At 38.2% G+C, this 16,128-nt stretch overlaps 1 protein-coding gene and 1 pseudogene across 2 annotated transcripts in view; one reads left to right on the top strand and one right to left on the bottom strand.

The window, feature by feature from the left end:
• Positions 1-16,128, top strand: part of CHCHD3 (coiled-coil-helix-coiled-coil-helix domain containing 3) — a 278,747-nt gene that overhangs the window by 122,793 nt on the left and 139,826 nt on the right. The gene's annotated exons all lie outside the window — the stretch shown is intronic.
• LOC125081271 (60S ribosomal protein L15-like) overlaps positions 12,359-16,128 on the bottom strand; it is a 29,539-nt pseudogene continuing 25,769 nt past the window's right edge.

The following is a 16,128-nucleotide window of genomic DNA, read 5'->3' as shown; positions in this document are numbered from 1 at the left end:
CCCAGTGGTCTGCTTCTTGATTCCCGCAGTGGCGGGATCGGTGTTTCTCCTCGAAATGGGTGATCAACAAATATTCTTAACGGGTTGTAGGCAGAAGATTTTTCAGGGTTATGATGTGTCTCCATTCTCTTTCTAAATTCTTCCCTTCTTTCCCCCATGCCTCCGTGCGAGGCTTGGAACTCCAGTCCTGGATTCATTCTCAGGAAATAGGACACGCTTTGCCTGCGGTGGATGTCTCATGACGGAGACTCACCAGTCAGTAAGCACATGGAACTTTCCCCTTGGCCTTTTTAATAGTTTAATTCCAATCACGTTGTTAAAGCAATATCTCACTACTTCTGATTTTCCTAATTATCATGCAGACAAACAGTGGGGATCATGACATTAGAATAAGTGAGTGGCTTATGATTTTTGCCTCAGAAAGAGAAACTCTTGCTGTTTTTCTCCCCCCTTGAGCAACGCAGCAGTAATAAATGAGCAAGTCCAGAGTACTTTATGATAGATAGTTAATGGTACTGTGCCTCAGCCAACAGGCCCGTTTCCACAGCATCTGTCACAATTCAGAGTCATTAGCATACCTTTAATGGTTTCTTTTCAAAATAATTTCTACGAGGGCATTTAGAATGCATCAAGGAAAAATATTGAGTTGTAGAGATGAGGAATTTTAAATGTAGACAAATGGTTTTCATTCTCTCAGATGTAATTTTGATAAAATCGAGAAACCACATAGCAACATATTATACAGTGTAACACAATTGACAGCATTTAACGGGCTCTCTGGGAATTATTTTTTTAGGCATTCTGAAATAGTTAATTAAGAAAACAAAATTTTAAATAAAAATCTTAATTTAGACAATTGTAGGGTTTCTTAGATCTCTGAATCCCACCATAGGCCTTCTCTGATCTGTGTTTGGACTGTCCCTTGGTTGTCTTTCACATTCCATTTGGTGATCAATCACGGAATCAATGTTTTTCTCATCATACAAGATGAAATATGTTTTGTCGGTTGTGTGTCATTTTTACATAATACTGGTAAATATTAGCCTTGTTATTTATTTAGTTGTGGGGGGTGGGGGGAATCTTCAGAGAAGCAAATTAAGCCATCTTTTCCTGAAATGTCAAGTGCAGGTGAGAGGAGATCTTTATTAGATTTTTAAATATGAATGCATTTACAATGACTTATTTTTTTAAAAAACAAATGCTTCTTTTTATAAATGAAAACCACTGTGTACTTTAGCATGTATACATAGCTATTTGAATAATAGTTCTTTATGTTTGCAAAGGATCTTCTTTTTTGGGAGATATATTTATATGTATTTTTTTCATAGTTAATTTCTACAATAACACTGTGAAATAGACTGGGCACATATTACATCATTTCTTAAGGCAAAATTGAGATTCTCCGGGAAGAATGCATATATTGCCAAGTATATACAGCTGACAGTTGGGAGGCTCAGGATTTCTAACTTGTCTCTGTCTTCTTTAAAATTTTTCCTTAAAGATTTTATTTATTTATTTGACAGAGAGATCACAAGTAGGCAGAGAGGCAGGCAGGGGTGGGGGAGGGAAGCAGGCTCCCCGCTGAGCAGAGAGCCCAATGCCAGGCTCAATCCCAGGTCCCCGAGATTGTCTCTCTTTTAACTCCTTTTTTAAAAATTTATTTATTTATTTTTTGTCTTTTAACTCCTTTTATTGAATGTTGTTGTGAGTATTCTCTGCTTCTCTGGGGTGATTTTCATAGTCTCACCAATATTAAAATTTTACCTCTTTTTAGAGAGATCGTGTTGTTTCAGTATCATTTTTTGGTGCTTTGGAATCAAATAATTTGATTTTCAAATGTATTAAAACTGATTTTTAAAAATTTACTTGAAATATAGATACTCTTTAGGTCATTTATTCATTGTTCTAGACCTTTTTTTTTTTGAGACTACTTTAGATTTAAAATCATTTGACTGCACTGGGAAAAGGTATTAACCATTTCGGGAGGATATCCCATGTATTTTTGCATTCTGTAACAATTACTGTTATATTACTTAGGCAAATAAATACAGGCTTATTAAAAGATGGAACTCGCAACTTTAAACTTTAAAGTAGTAGTAGTATATGTTTATGGTTAGTCTTCATCCATATGGTCTAAGAAAGCTTATTTTCATGTTTTTGATCTGTACAACAGGAGAGTCTCAGGGGAAGAGGGCAAGTAGGGATATATCCCTCCTCTGGGATTTACTGGGATGAGTCCTGAAAGGTATACATACTACTTTCCTTCATATTCTTCTGGTCAGAACTTACTTACTGGTTCCCACCCAATGTCAGAGGAAGCTAGGAAATGGCCCTGTCCCTACCCCCATGCCCTTTGATCAGGAGCCCTGCTAGACATCAGAGGCCTTATCATGGGTAAAGGTGAAATGGATATAAGAGGAGTTATCAATCTGCCAGAATTACATGGTCTTCAAAACTGATATTTGAGCTTTCTGATGTGAAGCCAATTTTAAAAAAGTATTTAGGTATTTAACATTTTTTGACAACTCCTTTGCGATTATGAATCATATTGACTTTTGATTACATATATTCATTTGAAAACACTAAATACTATTATTTTCCTAGACGTTATGGTGATAAAAAGTTGTCAGTAAAATCTAGAAATTTGAAAAGGGGTGATGGACCAATTGGAATTCTAATTACTTGATTTCAATACATTTCTCTTGCATTTGAATCTTTGAACAGAAAAGCAAAAAGCAAGATTATCCTTGAAAAATTCTCTCTCAGCATCTAAGCAGCCGTTTTTAATTATAGAAAATGTCTTCAAAATTTGTTTTGTCATTTTAAAGTTTTAGCTGTGAGAAAGTCAATTGTCAGTTGTGCAGCGGAGGAAGGAAATCTTAAACTAAAAACGCCATTTATATATTATGTTGAGTAGACATGTGTTATTTGAACATTAGTGGCTGATTTCCCACAGAACATTTTTCTTCTTGAATGTGGTATCATTGTTGGTCTTGTAAGCACAGAAGAGTCTCTACCATCATCAGTTAATGGCTGCAGAAGTAGAACTGGTATGAATTGTTTAAACTAAAATCACACAGTAAGTGTTCTTCCTTCTACAGGAGCCTCCCTGAAGCTGTCTTACTAATTCTGTTGGAACTGTCCTTGTTCACTCTTTCCTCCCCTTCTGTCCTCTCCCCTTTCCCCCGCTCTCTCCTCTTTTTTTTTCTTTTCTTTTTCTTCTCTTTCTTCCAGGAATTGCCTTTAAAAGCACATCCCTTTTGCCTGTCCTCCAAGGTGATAAATCTTCATTGATAAATATGAGAATAGATTTAATATTTTGGGAGCAGGCTGAAGTCATTTAGAATCAAGGCTATTGGGTGATGGAACTGTAACAACATTTTCAATTAGAGACAGAGAGTGACTGTAAGGTAATGAGACCAGTTTTCTTGAGTTTTTGGATTGCTGACTAAAAAGGAAGTTCCAAAATAGAAACTCTCAGTATGATGTTTATGTTTGTTTAAAAAAAAACAACTAGGTTCATTATTTGATAATGATATCACAGAATTCATGTATTTATTTATTCACTTATCTTTGTATTTGCCCCTACATCTTTCTCCTAATGGCTGTGTTTTGTGGCTGCCTGTGGTATCATTGTCCTATTTTTATTTTACGATAATAGTCCTTTTGGAGATTTACTGATAATTTGTATATCATATTTGAAATATGGTAATTAAACTGACATACACAGGAGGAAATCAAACTTTACTCAATGTTTAATTATATAAATTGGGTACCTGATAGATTTTTTTCTTCTAGAGTTTAGTACTTGAAAATTGGCAGCCAGGTTTTTGTGCTTATCTTAAACATAATCATCATGTATCATATTATCAAATGCAGTGCTACTAATATAACACCATCAGATAAATGCGCACCTAGTGCACTGTCAATTTATTCTGCTTAGAAAGTATAACTTTCAGAAATAAATTGAGATAGAGACACTTGGGTGGCTCAGTCAGTTACACGTCCAGTTCTTGATTTTGTCTAAGGTCATGATCTCAGGGTTGTGAGATTAAGCCCCGCATCAGGCTCCACCTTGAGTGTCCCCCCTCTCACTCTGTGCCCCTCCCCCTCCCATGTGTGGGTGCATGCACACGCGCTCTCTCACTCGCTCTTTTTTTAAAAAAAGAAAAATAATAAATAAATAAAGAAAGAAAGAAAGAAAGGTATTCAGCAATTACACTAAACATTTGACTCTTTCTATTATCTTACTAAACATAAAACTTAATGGTCTTGGGGCACCTGGGTGGCTCAGTGTGTTAAAGCCTCTGCCTTCCGCTCAGGTCATGATCTCAGAGTCCTGGGAACTAGCTGCATTGGGCTCTCTGCTCAGCAGGGAGCCTGCTTCCTCCTCTCTCTGCCTGCCTCTGCCTACTTGTGATCTCTGTCTGTCAAATAAATAAAATCTTAAAAAAAAAAAAAAACTTAACGGTCTTTATTTAAACTTAAAAATCTGTGGTTCTCATTTTCATAGTTCTTTTGAATTTAAATGGTACCTCAATTTTTTAAGGTTGTGGTTTTAGAAACTCTTCATTTTGCGTTCTTAATGCCATCAGAGGTTTTTAAAATTTGTTCATTTTTCTTTTCTTTCCCTTACCTTCTTGTGTAAAGTTTTAAAATAAAGTGAAGATGTTATTGAATTTGCTTTGGAAAGCAGTCAAGAAGGGAAATAAATTAGTACAAAAGCCAAATAGTTGTGCTTAGATAGTGAGATAAAATGCCTTCTGTTTCTGGTTATTTGTGCTACATGGTTTGTTCCATTTAATTTTTGATTATTAAAATTATGCCTTCAACTATGATGCTACATAATAAATTTAGGCACTAATTGTAGTGATTAGCTATACATAGAAGCATGTCAGCATGCTTTTAAACATTAAGTTTACCTAAAAAGCAACAATCTTCATTAGATTTTCTAATATTTTGACAGAGTGGGCGGTCTTGTAAATAAATACTCATTAGCTCATGTCTTGAGAATGAGTAAAAGTTATGCTTGTTTAGCCAAAAGAATGTTGATTCATGTACATTTTTTTGTAGAAGAGAAAACTGATAAAACTTAGGAGGGCATGTATTGCATGGAGCACTGGGTGTGGTATATAAACAATGAATTTTGGAATACTGAAAAAAAAATAAAATGAAAAAAAAAAAAAAGAACACCCCAAAAACCAGTGGCTTGTCAAATGTTTTAAGACGGTATAAAGGTTATTGTGGATTTGAACATTAAAAAACAAAAACTATACAATTTAGACATTTCTTCTCATTCTCTGAACAGATTGTAATATTAATTTGCTCATTAATTCTTTTTAAAATATCTTATGTAGGGGCGCCTGGGTGGCTCAGTGGGTTAAGCCGCTGCCTTCGGCTCAGGTCATGATCTCAGGGTCCTGGGATCGAGCCCCGCATCGGGCTCTCTGCTCAGCAGGGAGCCTGCTTCCTCCTCTCTCTCTACCTGCCTCTCTGCCTGCTTGTGATCTCTGTCAAATAAATAAATAAAATCTTTGAAAAAAAATAAAATAAAATATCTTATGTATTAGGCTATAAGCTTGGTAATAGAGACACAAGTTTGCACTAACATAAAATCCTATCACTTTAGACCTTAGCTTTATATATACAAGTTTTTACTCTGCCTGAATATTTATAAAATTGGAATATGGGACCAGTCCTTTACCTCTAACAATAAACTTAGCATTTGCCATTCCCAGTTGAGTGATGCCTCAAATAACATGGGGGGTCCAATTTAGCTCAGCTTAGCCTCTCAGCCAAACTGAGCAAGAACACAAGAAGAATTCTAAGTGATGTCCCAATCATAAGGGTCTAAATAGACTGATTTTTATTAAAAAAATACTTATTCTCAGCCTACGCTCTTCCGGGCCCTGTTTGGTGCCTTTTTTTTTTTTTTTTAAAACCAAATTGGGTACATTCCAAAGGTATTGAGGTACTTTTGAATTTCTCATTGTTTTCTTTCCCAAAAAAGGCCAACTGAAGTTTTTAGTTAAATTATTCTTCTGTGGTTAACTGAACATATCTTTATCAAGACCAAATGTAGTAATCATCAGTATAACTTTTTAATGTTGGATATAATATCTACTTTTACCCATTTTATAATTCCTAATGGCTCTTTAGACATGGGGTGCATATAGATGGTTCTGTTTATCATTTTCCATTAAAATGTGTATGTGACTTTTTAAAGTCTTCTCTCTGAAGATTACGCATCATGGAATCTGCAGTGTTTATAGTACCGTTGCTAACTAGTGTTTCTTTTTCTTTTCTTTTCCTTTTTTTAAAAAAAATATTATTTATTTATTTGACAGGGAAAGAGAGAGAGAGAGCAACAGCGAGAGAGGGAACACAAGCAGGGGAGTGGGAGAGGGAGAAGCAGGCTTTCCGCTGAGCAGGGACACACCACCCCCCCATGCGGGGCTCAATCCTAGAACCCTGGGATCATGACCTGAGCCAAAGGCAGACACTTAATGATAGAGCTACCCAGGTGCCCCATAACTAGTGTTTCTTGATGTAGATTGTGGTTTTCATCAATTTAATTCAGAAAATCTTATGAGCACTTTTTGTATGCTACTGTCAGTATTGTGCATTTTAGTGGATCTTCAGTATTTATCTAACTAGCTTAATTATTCCTTTTAGAAGTTCTTTTAAAACAAATTTTATTTTGGCAAGTTGAATTTGCTTCAGTGAGTATTATACAAACAATTGCTTACTCTTCTTGTTAACATCTTTTCAGCTTGCTCTTGCGTGTTTTCTTTTGGTTCCCCCCTTTTTTGTTTCATTTACATCACTCTTTTTTTTTTTTTTTAAAGATTTTATTTATTTATTTATTTGACAGACAGAGATCACAAGCAGGCAGAGAGAGAGGAGGAAGCAGGCTCCCCGCTGAGCAGAGAGCCCGATGCGGGGCTCTATCCCAGGACCCTGAGATCATGACCTGAGCCGAAGGCAGCGGCTTAACCCACTGAGCCACCCAGGCACCCCCATTTACATCACTCTTAAAGAAAAGAAGTTTGAGGTCATTCAATCGCATGTACTATTTTCACCTTTAGTAAAATATAGGAATTCATTTTGATGCTTGACAGCCCCATTGGTGTGTGTGTGTGTGTGTGTGTGTGTGTGTGTGTGTGTGTAGAGACAGATGTGTATGTGTGTGTGTAAATATACACACTATACTTTTTTTAAAGATTTATTTACGAGAGCGCTTGTGCATGCGTTATCATGCAAGCAGGGGGAGGGGCGGAAGTGGGGGGGAAAGAGAGAGAGAGAGAAAATGAGTCTTCAAGCAGACTCCCCCCTGAGTGTGGAGCCCGATGGGTTTGGGGGTTCAGTCCCAGGACCCTGAGATCACAATCTGAGGCAAAGCCAAGAGTCAGATGCTCAACTGACTAAGCCACCATGAGGCACCCAAGATACCCACATTACTAAAGAAATTTAATCTATTGTGTTATATTCCTTTGCCACAAAAAATAGGCTGGAATACTAGATCTTATTTGAAAGGTATTATTTAAGGTTATTTTTACATTTGTATGCAAATTTAGTTTTAGGCAACACCATCTTAAGATGAACCTTTTGAAAAGTCGATTTAAAAAAAGAAACGACAAAAATTCTTCTTGAATTTTTTTCATGGTTCTAAATGGTGATTTAAAAGAATCATTCCCATTAATGTCAGGAGCAGCATAGGATGTCTTGGAGGGACTGACCAGTATTGTTAGAGAAGAGAAAAAAATAGAAGGGAAATCACGGAAAGGAGAAAGTAAATTTGCAGCATATATATATATATATATATATATATATATATATATACACACACACACACACACACACACATATACATATATGTATACATATATATATAGGCTTTATATACAGTTTATATATATATACAGTGTGTATATATATATATATGTATACACACACTGACAAATTTTTATAAGCTAAGAGAATTTTATAAGCTAAGAGAATTCAGTTATAGTAACTGCCTATAAAGCCAGTGAAGAAGTTCTTTGAGTACTGATAAGGAGTGATAACAACAGAGTGAGTTTAGGGTAAGGTTCCATTTTGGAAGACAATTATGTAACATACAGATGATTATATTAAAATAAAACAAAACCAAATGTTTATTGTAGAAAAATTTGTACTGGTAATATTAAAAAACAACAACAACAACAAAACATCCCTAATCCCACCACTCGTTAATTAACACTATTAACACTACTGTTAATATTTTATGATTCCTGTTTTTTACTGTTGTATATACAGACATCCATATACACACATACAGGAAGGTACAGATTAGGGCTGATACTGTATTACTGTTTTAAAATCTTCTTAGGGCACCTGGGTGGCTCAGTCAGTTAAGTGTCTGCCTTCGGCTCAGGTCGTGATCTCAGGGCCCTAGGATTGAGCCTTGTGTTGGGCTCCCTGCTCTGCAGGGAATCTGCTTCTCCTTCTCCCTCTGCCCTTCCCCACTCTTGTGCTCTCTCTGTCTCAAATAGATCAATAAAATCTTAAAGAGAAAGGAAAGCTTTTAAAAAATAGAATAAAATCTTCTTTAATACAGAAATACATTGCATACTTTTTTTTGCATTATTACTTTTTTGTGGTTATTTTTTCACGGATGTACAATTTAGATATTTGACCAGTTCCTTATTTTTAGATGCCTGTATTGTTTCCATTTTTAAAAATTTTACTAACAAAGCTAGGGAAAATATACCCTTGAGCTAAATCTTTGCAGACATCCATGATTTGTTTTCTGTTTTTTGATAAATGTCTAGAGGTAAATTTGTTGGGTGAAAGGGTATATTGAATGTTCTCTCTCTCTCTCTCTCTCACACACACACACCGCTAATTTGAATTGCTCATTCATAACGTTTTTTCATTTTCCAGTATTGTTCTGAAATATTTTTTTTCAATTTTTAGTTTGTCAAATCTGTCCGTCTTCTCTTTTTATAGTAAGTATATGATTAGAACGATGTGTCCATCTGTAAGATTTAGTTTTATTTCTACTTTCATGCTTTCAATTTTTTACAATGAAATTTTAATTTACTCTTGTATTTATTTTGGAATATGGTATCACATGAGGTTTTTCTAGACAGTTTTGCTAGAATCAAGTTTTTAAATAAATAATATGTCCATTCTCCCTAGAAATATCTTGGTTATTTTATACCAATTTCTAAGGTAGAATTTTATTTTTATTTCTATTTATTTATTTCAGAGAGAGAGAGAGAGTGACAGAGATAGAGAGGGAGCACAAGCAGGGAGGACAGGGAGAAGCAGGCCCCCGCTGAGCAGGGAGCCCAACGTAGGGCTCAATCCAGGACCCCAGGATCATGACCCTAGCCGAAGGCAGATGCCCAATTAAGGCCCTTTCTTGCTTTCTTTAAAGATTTTATTTACTCACTTGACACACACACATACACACACAGCATAAGCAGGGGAGCAGCAGGCAAAGGGAGAGAGAGAAGTAGGCTCCCCTCCAAGGAGGGAGATTGATGGGGGGCTCGAGCCCAGGACCCTGGGATCATGACCTGAGCTAAAGGCAGAGGCTTAACCGAGTGAGCCACCCAGGTGCCCCACAGTTAAGGCTATTTCTGGTCTTGAATTCTGCTCAGTTGCTATCTTTGCCAATTCTTGAACCAATACCACATTATTTATATTACTGTAGATTTACACCTTAAAAAAATTTTTATCAAGGCAGTTCCCTGGTCATGATCATTAATTTTTAAAATTTCTTTACTGATTCGATTCATCTGTTTGGTGAACATTAGTCTGTTTTCATTAAATATTTTCATAATAATCAAGACCCTTGGTTATTCTTTGTGCAGTGAAATACCTTGATGCAGTATTTGGAACGTATCTGTAAACAAATTTTTGTGCTCTTGATGTGACTTTAAATACCTGACAATTTGTCCTTTAAAGGATCTATTCACTCTTATTCCTTATCCTTTCTCTTTTCTTCTCTCATTGTTTGCTGGAGTCTCTTCTCTCTATTTGCCACGAAACCGTTTATTACTCTTGCATGGCTGGGTGTTTTGTGACCCTGAACAGCCAATCAGATGCCTGGTGGTGGACAGCACGTGTAATGTGGATTTTGCTATTAATAAATCACATCAGTTTGTTATTTATTGAGGTTCACCTGTGAACTCCATTTAGCTCCCTCTTCCTTTTCTCATTATGGACAAAGAGAAGTACTTGTTTGCTTTTTCAGAGGACGGTTGTATGATATATTTTCTCATGTTTTATGGATGCTGTCCTACAGCATACCAGTCTAGATCCCATCATATCATTTTCAGCTCTTCCGTGTACTTCATATAGATGTCTTCTTTTAATATTAAAAGCACACAGGAGAAACTGTCTGAAAATTCTTCTGATGTATAAAGCCACAGGATTCAATGATGTGAAATTACAGTGGGTTCTTTAGTATCTTCAGAGAATTGCAATTATTAGCACCGAGAGTGATTTTCTTTCTTGTAGTTGTTAGAGAACAGTTTAGAAAATTGATGCTTCTGTCAAACGTCTGGATGAGTAGGATACAGGCTTAGTCTGGATGTGGCAACATTAAGAACCCCACAACTTTTACTAACTGTGAAAAAGAGAGTCTATTTTATACTCCATTAAACTGTTATACATCATAAATAATTTATTTCAATCCTTGTTCTCATCTATATCAAGGATGAGAAACTAGTCACTGTAAAGTTTTTTTTTTTTTTTTTTTTTTTTTAATAAATGGAGTAGTGTTCTCCTCTTCTCCTGCCTTGTGGAACTTCCTGCATTCCCTGCTCCACGTGTCTTTGACCTCCTTAGAAAGAAGTTTGTGCCTCCTGGATGGTCCCTGTCAACAAATACAGGCCTAGAATTGTTATGGGGATCCTGAGAGGACACAGGGAAGTCGTAACTCAGGATGATTTACTCGCTAGCTCTCCTGCTCATTACATGTATGATTTGGGCCACAATCCAGTCTTTCTGTTTCCCCATCTTTCAAATGACCATGGTTTCTTCAAAGTTTTGTTCTGGAAATTCAGAGAGATGAGATGTGTGAAGGTGCTTTGTAAACATGTCCTCCTCATCACCGTACCCCTATGGTATTCTTGTAGGTGACTGCTCCTGTCCTTTTGTTTGGCCATGTTAATAAGGATTGGGAATTCTGCATACAGATTCCACCATCGTCCATGGGAAGCCAAGCGCCAGTGCTCTCCCACCTTGTCCTGTGCTTTTTGTAAACATCTCCTGACTCCCTGACTACATTCCTGCCCTGTCTGACCACACATCTGTCCCAGCAGTTTGCTGGAAAAGCAGGGGAGATGATGGCATTAAGAAGAACAAGATTGAGTTGCTGCTTTTTGTGGTCTCCAGCCACGTAGAGAACCCAGCAGCCCCAGGCAATGGGCCATTGGTTAGAGAAGGTGGAAGTTTGAGAGTTACAGTTTGTTAAGGAGGATAGAAAGACAAAATAAGGAGGCTGTGGTTGAAGTGATGGAATCTTAAGTTGCAAATCTGTGTAGGGGAACAGAGCCTACAGAAAGTGTTGTCGTCTGGGAGGGGCTGTTCCTGGGGAGTCGCTGATGGTTTCAGAGGGGATTTTTGGGAGAGGACAAGGAAAAGCATTGTTGAGAGCTGAAGTGTGGTTATGCTGAGCAGCAGGGAGAGTCTTAGTGGAGCAGGGCTGAGGACGGCCTCGGGAGTGGTGCAGAGATGTGGCTGCCTAGGCAGTAACTGCAGCCAGAGCACCGCCATGCACTTGTAAGAAATCTAGTGCCTTCTTTTAACTGTGGTCTTCAAGGATGACTGTGAACCTGAGGACCATTGTTCAGTAGTGACATTGGCTACCCCTTCTTATGTTGGGTTCAGTCACACATTGGTGGACAGAATTCAACGAATCGTTGCCCTACCATAATCTTTTTCATTCATTTGAACACACGGATGATGATGCCTTTAGCAGGAAGAATCATGTAAGAATGGATGAAAATAGGTGCACCTAAGAATAAGGCACCTGTGATTGGGAAGCATCAGCTTTAAATTATTCTGAGAGAATGCTGGCCAATGAGAAATAAGGTTCTTTAGTTGTGTTGGAATTTGGATCTTAGATGTGGAGTCTGGGGTCTAAGAGTTCCCCTGCTGTCTTCTAAAAATGGAAACTGACAGGGTAAATGCAACAATACCTTTCTCTTTCCATTTCTGAGTGCTAATAAGAATAATAAAACCATGTGCTTTTCTTTCTTATGCCCCCGGTCCTAGCCTTATTGATGCTTAGTCTATATATTTCTTTTTTTTTTTTTTTTTTTTTACCTAAACTATTTATTAGGTAGGAAATATGCAAACATTACTGTAGTAGCAATAACGGTGGAGCTGAGGGTACTGCATCTTCTCCATGCCTGTGGCGAGGACTACCAATACTGTGGTGGAACTTGTGAACCTTTCCAAGGCCACCACTCTTGTGGCCTGCACAGGTCAGTTCTCACATCTCCCTGTGCTGGCAGACTGGTTACGTGATCCACTGGGTGTCAGGATTTCCTCTAATAGCTTTGTGGATTGGATCAAGGAGGATGACCTCAAAGAATTTGTATGTGGAATCTTGGCCAACCCAATAAGAATTCAAGACTCTCAGAGCTCCACGGGGGCATCCAGCTCACTTCTCTGCAGCCGACTGAGGCTTTGAGCAGACTTGAGCTGGTTAAGCCCATGATGGACAGGCTTGCCATAGGTCGCACACCTAGGAACTGGGCGTTCGTGGCTGCCACACTGTACAGGAATCTGATAGATGACATAACTTTGCTTGGCCTTATACTGTAGTCTGTGGTTTACCGGGCCAGGATAGGAGGGCTGGGTGGTGGAGTGCAGATAGCTGTCAGGGCTGCCTGCGGTGCACCCGGAGAAGAAAACACATCATGTTGGACTGCTTCTTCTGCCACAGCTCCTGGATGTGCTTCCAAGTGCCCCCGTTGGCTTAGCTGTGAGCCGAAGGCTGCCACCAGATGGAGAGGCTTAGATGTATTTCTTAACACCTTTAGTTATTTCCTCCACCCATCCATGGAAGATGCTGCAGACTCCAAGCCTGGAGTGAATCATGGAGTCCGTAAATTAGAAGCCATCACCGTGATCCTGGGAGAAATGACTGCTAAAAGCCCGACGTTAGAGGAAGAGATGAAATATAAAAGGTAGCAATTCTGTCGAAGTACTTTGGCGATGACTGTCCCTAATGATGGCCTTGGTTCATCCATAAAACAAAACTCAGAAGCACTTCACCTCTTTCTGTCCTACTGCCTGGAGAGAGACAGGGAGATGAAAGACTCTGAGGAAAGATCTCCTTTACAGATGGCCAAGATTTAATCAGGGATTTAGGCTGCACGAAGACAGAAGCCTCAGTTATGTAGACATGCACTTCCAAGGAGCACTTGATTTCCCAGGGATGCCAGATAATTGAGTTATACCTGAAACCCTGAACCGTCTGCATAACACACAGGCACACACACACCCAGCTTCTGTGTGCCAGGAGGTGTTAAATGCTTTGAAAACTGTAATTAAATAGCTGACGTTGTGCTGCAGAGCCACCACAAGCATCGACTGGTGCGGTCCTTCAGTGTGCCGCGCTAACATTCGATCCCGGGAGCTGCGACGAATCCAGCCCCTGTTGGTAACACATTCGAATTAAGAGGTGTGTATTCTTGTTCATGTACTTTCTCATTAGCACTAATAATGCTAATGGGAGTGACAGATGTGATGTGTTTTTGCCTCCTATCACTCACACCTTTTAGGTAGCGAGCTCCTTGGAGGAGGTAATTTCCCATGTGGTACATTTATGGAGCCGTGTGTTTAATAGTTTGCTCAAAAGAGAATATGTCCGTAGGGACTGTTTATTAGTGGATGGACTCTGGGGAAAAGAAATTTGAATTAAATCAGTTTGAACCACCGAAGAAATTATGATGGCAATTAATATAAATGGGAATGGCACACACTCACTTGTTCTTATATGTTTTTCAGGATTTTTTTTTTTAATTTCTTATAAGATTTCAAGGTTTTTTTCTCCCCCCAGACTCGTGACTTTGATGCTTGAGTATATACACCCTCTTCATTCCTCCTCCGCAAACCTTCCTATTTGTTCAAAGGACTCTTTAGTGTTTAAGTGAGTGACCGACAGTTCTCAGTATTTGAAACCATGAAAAGCCATCTTCTTCTTGTGAGTATTCATCTCATTAAGGGCTGGTATGCTTGGTTACTGTATTCCCTCCACCATCATAGCAAATGCTTAGTTTCTTTTTTGAGAGATCCAGAATGGATCTGTCTAGGGATGGCCTGTTGTGCTACTCAACTCCCTGCAGCTCTCCACAACCCCAACTCTCACACACTCAATGTTCACCGCACCCCATGCCTTGGGGGAACAGTGGCGGTGTGGTCCTCACAGCTCCGGCTCCTCTCTGGGCGCTCCTGCCTTCTCCCCCAGGCTCAGAGATCTCAACTTTCTGCCTGGAGAGCTCCTTTCCTAGTCCTTTACTGATGGCGGGGGGAACTCATGGAGATACATGTGTGAGAAGATGGTGGAGGAGCCCTGCTGCTCTGGATGGTGGCATGTGGGGACAGCTTTCTGGCATTCTTATTTCCATGCAACATGCATGTTTCCTTAGAGACGATAGTATAGAGTGGTTAGGTTACCTAGGATCACACAGTTTTTATGTTAACGTGGTTCAGAAATGTTATAGACTAAATAAGGACTTGTCTAGGATGGTTTGGGACCGAATGCATTGATCTCCGCAAACTGAATTCCAAATGACCTTTAGGAACAGCCCATTTCCAAATTGTGTATAATCTCTAGTCTATATTTCTGTCTCTTCTTGATGGGTTACTCAGATTGTTTACTCAGCCTCTGGAAATAGATGTACCAAGTCTGCAGTGTAGTGTGGAGGAAAGAGTGTGAATCCCTGCCATTATTAGCTTTATGTCCTTGAGCAAGTCATGTAAAGTCCATGAGCCTCAGTATTTCTTTCTGTTAAATGGAGATGATTAATAGCCACGATACTTCACAGAATGATTGGGAATATCATCGGAGATAATGTACATTAAAGTGCCTTATAAGTTGTTAGGCAGGGATGTAAACCAAAGATTATTTAACAGTTGGATGGAGAAGAGCTGTGTTGGCAGGTCTCTCAGATACTATACATTTTCTTAAATTGTTGAAGGTATTTGCTAGGATTTTTCCCCTTACCATTTTATAACACCACTGATGTATTGTTTTTAAATAATACAGATTTTTAATGAATTAATATTCTTAATGGCTGTATGCTTTGTAAGTAAAACACTTTACAGTAGTAAGGTGCTTCGAAAAGGCAGTGTCCCTTGACTGATTAAAGACCCGCTAGTCTCTTTATGTAACAGAAATGCTCGCCACTAGGTTAAATCTTAATCAGTAACAATGTTTCACTAATTACAAGAGCTGCTTTATATATTGGATAAATCGCTGTTTGTAAACATTGGATTATATTAACTAACAGAGCTGATTGCCAGCTACAGAATAAAGCACAAGGTTTGCTAAAAGCTTTCATCAGTGGCTCGAAGTAGGTGGGCACTGCTGCCTGATATTTCACTTAGCACGGAAAGGCAGGTAACGACATGATGAATACATTTATAATGCAGGCCAATTTCTTCTAAAATGCATGTAAGTATTATTACTTTACCGGGAGTCTGTGAAATATGATTTATTTAATGCATTTCAGCCCCCATAATATTAAGACATAATTGAGATGCGGAGTAAAAAAAAAAATCGCATGCAGTCACTATGGTACCTGAATCATATATTAAATTGCTCGTAATTTTAAAGGCACTTAGAAAAATTGTGAAATTTATATAATGCGTTCTTATGTTTGGAAAAGGTTATAAGAACAATAGTCTGGTTATTTTAGTATTTCAGTCCTAAAAATAGGACTTTTGCAGTATTCCTAAACCTAAGATAGCCATATGTGTGAGGAAATCCAAAACTTCTTACGTCCAATTCTCATTAAATAATTTCTGTGAATTTTTCTTTTAAACCTCTCATGTTTAGTGAAGTCGTTGAGCAGTATATAATTTCTATAAAGGCCATAATCTAGTTTTTATAAACTA

Source organism: Lutra lutra, chromosome 11, assembly GCF_902655055.1.
Source record: "Lutra lutra chromosome 11, mLutLut1.2, whole genome shotgun sequence".
NCBI classification, from domain to species: domain Eukaryota; kingdom Metazoa; phylum Chordata; class Mammalia; order Carnivora; family Mustelidae; genus Lutra; species Lutra lutra.
This window is presented reverse-complemented; position numbering and strand designations above follow the sequence as displayed.